Consider the following 9968-nt stretch of genomic DNA (forward strand, 5'->3'; position numbering starts at 1 on the left):
TAGAGTATTCAGAATTCTTGAAATTATCTGTGGTAAAACTACTTATAAAATTACATAATTCAAGGATAACATCATTATCTTAAGCCATATATATATATATATAATATTGTAACTTGCTTACAGCCATCCCTGGATTTGGGTTAAACTACTTAATGAACTTCCCATTGGAAATAAATGGCTGTGGAGAAAAATTTTCGTTAGTTGCACAGTGTCAGTAAAGAACATTACTATCTTAATTTTACAATATACTGTGTTTGCTGGTGCTATTTTTATACAGTGAAGCAACAGCCTTGCAGAAAAATAAGGAAAAGTTTAATAATAAAATATTCAACTTAAAAAAAAAAAAAAAAAAAGACAGTTTGTAGCAGCACTCTTCACAGTAGCCAAGACATGGAAACAACATAATTGTTCTTCAACAGAGGAATGGATTAAGAAGATGTGGTATATACACAGTGGAATATTAGCCACAGAAAAGAATGAAATAATGCCCTCTGCAGCAATGAGAAGGACCTAGAGATTATCAGACTAAGTAAGCAAGCCAGAGAAAGACATTTATCATATGATATCACTTACATGTGGAATCTAAAATTTATACAAATGAACTTATTTACAAAACAGAAATAGATTCAGACATAGAGACCAAACTTATGGCTACCAAAGGAGATAGTGGTGGGGGAGACCGATGAATTGAGAATTTGGGGTTAAGAGATACACACTACTAAACATAAAAAGATAAACAGAAAGGACCTACTGTAGAGCACAGGGAGCTATATTCAGTATCTTGTAATAACCTATATATATGTAAAAGTGAATCACTTTGCTGTGCACTTAAGACTCATACAAGATTGTAAATTAACTACAATTAAAAAAAAAAAGCCCCAGCTCCCAGTCAGCCAGAGCTGATACATAGCCAGTCCATACCCATGCAGCCAGTTTGTTTTCCACTCTGAGTACAGTATTCAGTAAGTTACATGAGATATTCAACACTTTATTATAAGATAGGCTTTAGGTTAGATGATCTTGCCCAACTAACTGGAGGCCAATCTGAGTGTTCTGAGCACATCTAAGGCGGGCCAGGCTAAGCCGTGAGCTTCCATAGGTTGGGTGTAGTAAATGCATCTTTGACTTAATGATATTTTCAACCTATGATGATGGGTCTATCGGGACATAACCTCATTGTAAGTCAAGGAAAATCTGGACTCATAGCCCATGAAAAGTGGGATCCGTGCATACCACCCTGAGACCAGTCACACCGGAAGCCTTAGAAAAGCTCACCACCATCTCTCAGCACTGTTGTCACGTTGTCTCCCAATTTAGCTTTCGGAAAAGGTCTCCCAGGATGTTTCCAATGTGGTTAAGAATTCAGTAACTGAATGCCAAGAAATACTGTGGAACTGGGTGATGCAGCCCAGAGAATTCTCTCAACTCTCTGGCTTGAAAATCTCCAGAATCTCAAGCCATTTTCAGCTGAGGCAAGAACCTCGAAAAATTAAGGCAAGAAATTAGAACTCCTCCACTTCCTCCATCTCCTACCAAGACCCATTTAGGCCTCTAAACCTGGTTTTCCTGCATTTATGTGTCCAGGTCCCATATTCCCGAAAAATATATGATAACCAGACCTCCACTTTTTTTCCACACACAATCCTGGCAAAGGCATAGGGAAATCTTGCTGACATCTCAGATCAGAATACCCACTGTTTCCGATGGGAAATAACATGAACAGAAAAGGAAGGAAAGGCCTAGATGTGGTCAGAAGGAGGCTAGCTGTGGCAACTTAAACCACACACAAAGGACAGGATTCCCTGGCCTCTTTTCCTCCCCTCCCTCCATCCCACCCCCCCTCTATCACAAAGAATACCTCAAACATTCCTTAATTCACTGAATCCTAACAAGTAGGCCAACCATTACTACCTTTTTTTTCTACAGCCATGGACTCTGCAACACAGAGAGGGGGAAACCAGGCTCACGATCACACCACAGGAGTTCCCATTGTGGCTCAGCGGTAGCCAACCAGACTAGTATCCATGCGGATTTGGGTTCAATCCCTGGCCTCCCTCAGTGGATTAAGGACCCGGCACTGCTGTGAGCTGTGGTGTAGGTCCCGTGTTACTGGGGCTGTGGTGCAGACCGGCAGCTGTAGCTCTAATTCAACCCCTAGCCCGGGAACTTCCATATGCTACAGGTGCGGCTCTAAAAAGAAAAAAAAAAAAAGGAAAAAAATCACACCATGAATAAAGTTTTGGAACCTAGGTCTTCACACTTTGTCCCCTGCTCTTCCCAATATTCACAGGTACTTTTCACTGTCACTCCGTATCAGAGAACTTTGAGATTCTACTTATATTGTTCCAGGTTTAAGGAAGATTGCCTTACATTGTTCTGAACTTTGATATCAGAGATCTTGCGGCTCTGCTTAAAAAAATATGGATCATTTACACATCTCAAAGATTCGCTAACCCCTCTGTTAATCAATGCCCTCTCTCCAGCCTCAAAACCTAACAACAAAAAATAAGGTTAGGAAACCAGGACAAAGCAGAAAGTTCAGGGTTCTACAGGGGTTAGAATCAAGTCACAAATAACTCCAATGAACCATCAGCCAAGTCTCCTCCTTGGCAATTCTATATCAGTCTGCTAGAACTTCTCTCCAGAAGATTCACCTGATAGCAACATCAAGTCCCAAGGTTTCCAGTATTCACCTGAAAGTGGGCAGAGAATGGACACTGCTTCAACAAGTAGTCTGGGCGCAGCCGCCTCTGCCGCTAGTCACGGATAACCTCACAGCCCTATCCGAGGGCAGGAAGAGGTGCTGAAGCCTGGACCCGGCCAACACGCAGGTCCTTGTGCTTCCTATCAGAGCCTCATCAGGGCCAGCCCCCCTTAGAAAGGAACTAGGGGTTGCGGGGGGGGGGGGCACTTCACACTCTTCTCCCAGACAGGAGCAAAAACAAACAGACCGAGCAACTTCCCTAACAGCGCCCCAGCACAGTCCAAGTACAAGTTCTTAAGGCACGACTAAGTTTTTGCAACATTCACACCTCTCACCCTGACCGCAGCGGCGACGAAGGGCCTGAGGAAGTGGACCGTCCTTGGCTGGAGGCCCAAACGCGCAGGAAGTGGAGGCAGAGGCCATTTGCGGGAAAAGGGAAGGAGTGAACAGGGGGAGGCTGGGGCGCCGCCCCCATCTCCCTAGCCCCGCGGCTCTGGGAGCCCCCCCCCCAATCCTGGCCCAAGCGGGGCCGCAGCCCTCGGGTCGCCCTCCCGCCACAGCCTGGCGCGGAGCCGGGGGCAAGGGCCACCCAGCCCTGGGCGCGCACCCACTTCCCCAGCGCGCGCCCCACCTCGCCCGGAGGGGCCCGCCCGGGCGCAGGCACCCTTACCTTGGACCTTCCCGCGCCTCCTGGCCGTCCGCACCGGACCCCCCGCCCTTAAACCCGCCCCGCCCGCTCCTTCTCCTCTGCCGGGGGCCGGACCCCAGCCGCACCCCACCGATTTGTCATTGAGCTGCCGGCTCGCTTCCCCACCCCCGAGCGCGCGCCCGGCGTCGCCAAGGCAACCCTGTCCCTCGAGAGCGCGCCCTGCCTTCAGCTCCTCACCCCCGGCCCCCGGCGGCCGCGCCCATCGAGAGCCTATTATCCAATCCGAAGGGGAGGTTCCAAGCCTTGGGCGGGTGGGGGAGGAGTCTTCGCCAATGAGAAGCCGTCTCGGGGAGGGGGAAGGGGCGGAATCGGCACGTCGGCCCCGCCCAACTCCTTTCCTGCTTTCCGCGGCTGACGCGGTGCACGTGACCGCTGCTGCAGTGAAGGAATCCTGAGCCGGTCTGGGACTCTGGGTGTGGCGGGTGGGAGGGTGCTCTAGTTTTGGGCTTAGGTCAGGGCGAGGCCAAAGCCGTAGAAAGCAGAAAGGAAGGACAGATCTGATACAGAGAAACCGAAGTAAATTGTGATGTGTCCGGGAGGCCGTCGTGACGCCGGCCAGGGGCTCCCGTAGGCGGGATCTCCGCTTACCACCACGACGCGTTTGGCTGATGACATCCTATTAGTAGTAATGGGGTTGCTAATGCCTAGCAATAACTTAGCCCAGGTCATGTACAAGGGCCAGAAGCTTGAGCCCATCCTGGATGCAGGAAGTTCACTGAGGAAGCTCATGGCCGGAAGGTTTTTCACCCACAGTACGTCCCTATCATGATCCGAAACCCGGGAACTTCTAATTTCTATCCAAATAGGGTTTGGGTTGATTTTCCTAACTGCCCCTTCCTAGAGCTGAATCCTACCCCAACTCCACTTTGCCTAGGCAGAATTTATGGCCCCACTGACCCCGATACAACCTCATGGTTCGTCAAACACTATATGGCAATTAATTGTTTAAATGCCTGCCTCCATAATCTCTAGGGATGGAAGCCATCTCTTGTTCAATTCGATATCCACAGCAGCTAGCACTGTGTAATTAATTCTTTCCTTGTTGATAATTATACATCAGGGTGCTGCATGTATTACAGGAAAGGCTTTGTACTCTGATTAAATCGCTGTGTATAAGCAACTAACAGATCCAGACCCTCTACAAAGAGCAATATCAAAAAGCACAGAAGCATTAACTTAGTTTTAAGTAACAGGCTTATCAAAGACCATATCACCAGACTCTGCTAGTTTAGCCTAGGATCTTAAGTATTCTATTTGACCTTCCCCATATACATTAAAGACTTATATTGCCTGCTAAGTATATGAGAAACTCTGCTAGGTACTGTTAAGGGAGAAGGTAGGAGGCTCCTCAGAAAGGAAGTTCTCCAGTATGAATGACCTAGAAGGGGAATCAGATGAAAGTCTATTCCTACGGATAACGATTAAGTGCACAGGTTTGGAATCAGGAAGCAGAGGTTTAAAGGAGGGCTCTGCCATAGAACTAACAGTGTCTTAATTAGGAAGTTAACCACTGCAGGCCTTGGTTTCCCCAGCTGCCCAACAGGAGCAGCACCTGCGCACTGCAGGTGTGATGATTTACATGCAATGACATATAAAGCACTTGGCATAGTGCTGGGAACTTGATGGGTGCTCAGCAAACATTAGCTTCCATTGTGTTGCCACCCAAAGCCAAGATGGACACGAGCTTATTATAACCACCTAGGGAGAGCATTTCCTCCCACTACAGCACCGTGTATGGCCTGGTAGAAAGGACACGCTGTGGCAATGCCATTTGATCAAATGCAAGTTCAGACCCGGGAAGGGCTTACTGCGGCCTGCCCTAACGAAACGGACAGGTTAGGGAACAGCATCAGGGCCCTGGATGACCACCAGCATTTTCCTGTCCCCATACCCCTAGGACCTACAGCAGTCACAGGTGGTTTTCTTACCATTCCTGGGGTGTATAACTGCCATTCCTATGACTAGTAACAGGGCGCATTAGGTCTCAAAAATGATGCCCTTACTCTCCACATCCCATCCCCACCCAACCACCTGCCTACCTGCCTCAGCCCTCCCCGCCCCCCACCCAGGGATTCCACTGGGACTCGGCCAAGAGGGTCATCTGTTCAGCTCTTGCACATGCCAGACCCTAGCTAAGTGAGGCTGTCTCAGAGGGGACTGGCAGGGCACTTGGAAGAGTTGTCTCACAAAGGACACAGACCCGGAACATATCCCCATCTGGGGATGAACCACAGCCTCTGGGACTGCTCCTCTCAGATCTCAGAGGACACCCTTGTCTGCTGAGCTTCTCCTGAGGGAACTCTGACTCCCTGCAGAGCAGCAGCCTGAACAGCAAGAATACAAGAGCCCCAGCAGGACCCTGTAAGGTCGCTCTAACCCACTGCAGCTGTAGAAAGAACATACTAGATGCTTGCTCCTTCAAAAGTACTGACTGAGTATTGAGTGAGTCTGGACTACTGTTTGGCGAATATTTCCACTTCTCTTTCCTGGCCCTAGACAGTCTTGAACTTCTTGCTCCCTGTAGGTGGGTGACTCTATGGGACCCAATGACTTGGAAGCAGACATGATACACAAATCATTTGGGGGTGGGAGAATTTATCTGTCCATGGGAGACCCTTCAGAGCTCTCATCTGCATGGTATGGTACTGGGAACGTATGGGGGCCCCATCAGCCTGGGCCCCTGCAATGAACACAGTGCCCCCCACCCCCCAGCCCCGGTCCACCACTAACCTGTGACAGACATTTATGTGATTGAGAAACAAACTCTGTGATTTGAAGACACTAAGATTTGGAAGTCTTTTGTTGCTGCTGCACAGCTTAGTCTGCTCTGACTGATGTCAGGCCCTAATGGGTACCAAGCTAGGGATATGGTGATGGCTAACTCAGACAAGAGAACCAACAGACAAGCAACTAGGTCATTACAAATGGTGTGCCATTACAAGTGACTTTAGGAGTTCCTGTTGTGGTTCAGCGGGTTAAGAACTACATAACATCCATGAGGATATGGGTTTGATCCCTGACCTTGCTCACTGAGTAAAGGATCTGACATTGCCACAAGCTGCACTGTAGTTCGCAGACATGGCTCAGATCCCGCGTTGCTGTGGCTGTGGTGTAGACTGGCAGCTATAGCTCCAGTTGGATCCCCAGCCCAGGAACCTCTTCATGCCATGGGTGCGGACTTACAAAAAAAAAAAAAAAAAAAAAAAAGAAAGAAAGAAAGAAAGACCACCCTGGCTATTGTGTGGAGAGTGGCCTGTAAGGGGCAAATGTGGGAGTGGACGTGGATGTTGGAAGGTTGTTCTGGGGGTCCAAGCAAAGTGGGGCCCACAGGGGTAGAGCCTGGCAGTGTTGTAATCTGCCCTTGATTAATTGGAGATCTGGGGAGATTGCAGAAGGAAGGGAGCAAAAGCACTGAAGACTAAACAGAAGGTCCTTCTGCCAATCCCAGCGGCTGGAAGGTGGGAGCTCTAGAGGTGCTTTGACCCCAGGAGATAGGTGCTCAAAAGCCAGGCAGAACAGGGGAGGATGTGAGAGGGCAGCTGGCCAATTTCCTAGAACATCAGCCAGCATATGAGACTTGCTCCCACGAGCTGGCAGGATGATATAAATAGACGGTATTATTAGAAAGAGTCTGACAAGCTCCAATTATCCCTGCAGGCATTTGATACTTGGTGACCATCTGGATTAGAAAAAAGAGGGGGGTAGTTCTCGTCATGGCTCAGCGGTAACAAACGTGACTAGTGTCCATGAGGTTGCAGGTTCCATCCCTGGCCTCACTCAGTGGGTTAAAGATCAGGCATTGCCATGAGCTGTGGTGTAGGTCATGGACATGGCTCAGATCCCACATTGCTGAGGCTATGATGTTGTCCAGCAGCTGCCTAGCCTTTTCCATATGCTGCAGGTGCAGCCCTAGAAAGGAAAGAAAGAAAGAAAGAAAGAAAGAAAGAAAGAAAGAAAGAAAGAAAGAAAGAAAGAAAGAAAGAAAGAAGGAAGGAAGGAAGGAAGGAAGGAAGGAAGGAAGGAAGGAAGGAAGGAAGGAAGGAAGAGAGAGAGAAAGGAAAGAAGGAAGGAAGGGAGGAAAGAGGGGGAGCCACCGATCTACAGATGAAAAGAAGTCATTCTTACCTACCAATGGTTATAGGGAGAATCCACTATAAACAGCAAGACTCCTTAGGGTTCTTCTTGGTCATCTCCCTCTCTGTTTCTCCAGCCCTCAGTGTCCGGCGCTTCCTGCCAGCTCCTCCTGTTCTCAGGAACAGCCTCATGGGTTCATCCGCACATAGGAATAAAGGGCTAAAGACAGCTCAGTGGGTACCCACTCCTTCCTGGGCATTTGCATCATCCGAAACTGAAACTTGAGGTCTTAGGCTAGGGGAAGGATTTAGGGGAGGACCAGAGATCTTTTTTTTTTTTGAGGGGGGCACACCTGCAGCATATGGAAGTTCCCGGGCCAGGGGTCAAATCAGAGCTGCAGCTGCCAGCCTATACCACAGCCACAGCAACGCCAGATCCGTGCCATATCTGTGACCTACATCGCCGCTCATGGCAATGCCAGATCCCCGACCCACTGCAAACCCACACTGTCACAGACATTGTGTCAGGCTCTTAACCCACTGAACCACAATGGGAACTCTGAGGACCGGAGGTCTTTAACTCACACTACTAGGATGGCGTGACTTTTCCCTTCCTGGCTGGGGCTGGCAAAGGTTCAGACTCCTGAGTTCTCACCCAAGGCACCAGGTAAGGGTGATGCTTTCTTGGAGCCTCCCCAAAGCCTGGGGAATATCCCTCTGACTTCCTTTCTTGAAGCCTCTTGCTGGCAGCTACCAAGAAAAGCGCTGGCGCTTTCTTATTCCCAGCCACATTCCGGCTCTTGACTTTGGTGCTCGATTATTTATGGCCACTTGAAAAAGACTTACTGGGCCTTTTCTCAACCACTTTCTGCTAAGTGTTTTATTGAGAGCTTCTCTCTCTGCGTTACTCCCTTTCTATGTCATCTCACCAGCCCCAGCCAGGCAGCAGGAACTAACCAGATATTCCCAGGAATTGTTCTTCTGGGAAAGCAGAGGTCCACGTCATTAGCTAGAGAATGAGCTTTCTTCTTCTAAAAGAAATTAATCAACTTGGGTAACACATTAGAAACAAATGAGGAGTTCCTGTTGTGGCTTAGTGGTAACGAACCCAACTAGTATCCATGAGGACTCAGGGTCGATCCCTGGCCTCACTCAGTGAGTTAAAGATCCTACCTTGTCGTGAACTGTGGTGTAGATGGTAGCTGAGGCTTGGATCTCGAGCCCAAGTTGTGTGTCTGTGGTGCAGGCCGGCAGCTGCAGCTCCAATTCTGCCCTTAGCCTGGGAACTTCCATATGGCACAGGGGAAGCCCTAAAAAGACAAGGAAGGAAGGGAGAGAGAGAGAGAGAGAGAGAGAGAGAGAAAGGAAGGAAGAAAGAAGGAAAGAATTCCTCTCCGAGTTCCCTGGTGGCCTAGCAGTTAAGGATTAGGTGTTGTCGCTGCTGCCTGGCCTGGGAACTTTCGCATGCCACTGGTAAGACTCCCCCCCACCCCACAAAAAGATTCCTTTCTGTTTTGAAGTGTTGAATGAGCCGCACTTATCTTTCTGCCGTCATAGTTTACCAAGAGTTATCTCCATGAAATGAGGACAAGTCTATCCGGTCATTAAGTAATAAGTCTTCATTATGGCTATGCCCCACCCCTTGCCAGCTCATGTTCTCCTCGTCCAACTTCATAGACACCCATGCTCAGTGCTTCCAAAAATCTGCAGGGTACACCACTTCCAGGTAACCAGATAAAAACCCTGCAGGGTGGCAGCGGCAAAGCCCTGGCTTGTGATATAAAATGAAATTTGAGTGTCTGGATGTTGTGCTGAACGCTCTCCAACATGAAATATTACCCCGTCTCTCCAGAAGCCAGCCCCATCCAAGAGCATGAAAACACCCCTCCTCTCTCCCTGCCAGCATGTTCTCCTGACCGCATTGCGAGGTCTTCCCTGGATGCTGCCTCGGCCTCAAAGGTGCCAGCCTCAGCCACCGCACACCAACCCTGCCTTCTTGGTGCCTCGACTCCATTGCTCCTCAGACCCCAGAGCTCCTGAGGGTCCCATCTCAGCCACCTGTCCTTCCCTGAGGGCCCATATCACCCACCCAGTGCCTGCTGACGACACCCAACCAGAGCTGGGTCCCCCACCCAGACGTTCTTCTGATCTTGAGATGCATGTCACCCAGTGAGTCAGAGTCCAGCTGTCAGCACCTGGGCAGGCAGACAGACAGATAAAAAGGACAGGACACAAAAGCCTGAGTTAGGAAGGCAGATGAGGAAAGAAAGTGATGTTGGCTGTGCAGGGGAGCCAACTTTGCCACCCCAAAATGTGTCTCTCTAGAGTTCCCTGGTGGCTCAGTGGGTTAAGGATCCAGCATTGTCATTGCTACAGCTCGGGTCGCTGCTATGGCAAGGGTTTGATCCCTGGTCCAGGATTTCTATAAGGTGCATACCCCCCCCAAAAAAAAAAAACAAAAAAATTTTCTCTTTGGCCTACA

At 49.3% G+C, this 9968-nt stretch overlaps 1 protein-coding gene across 7 annotated transcripts in view; it reads right to left on the reverse strand.

Annotated features, from left to right (window-relative positions):
• Positions 1-7561, reverse strand: part of RALB (RAS like proto-oncogene B) — a 54097-nt gene extending 46536 nt beyond the window's left edge. The window contains exon 1 of one of the 7 annotated variants that reach the window (XM_021074756.1): positions 7543-7561. The gene's annotated coding sequence lies outside the window, so the exon portion shown is untranslated. Of the gene's footprint in view, positions 1-1275; positions 1799-2693; positions 2833-3032; positions 3195-3374; positions 3621-7542 lie in introns of those variants that run through there. The other 6 variants (XM_003359447.4, XM_021074757.1, XM_021074753.1 and 3 more) reach the window with 6 other exon arrangements.

Source organism: Sus scrofa, chromosome 15 (genome assembly GCF_000003025.6).
Source record: "Sus scrofa isolate TJ Tabasco breed Duroc chromosome 15, Sscrofa11.1, whole genome shotgun sequence".
Taxonomy (NCBI): Eukaryota; Metazoa; Chordata; class Mammalia; order Artiodactyla; family Suidae; genus Sus; species Sus scrofa.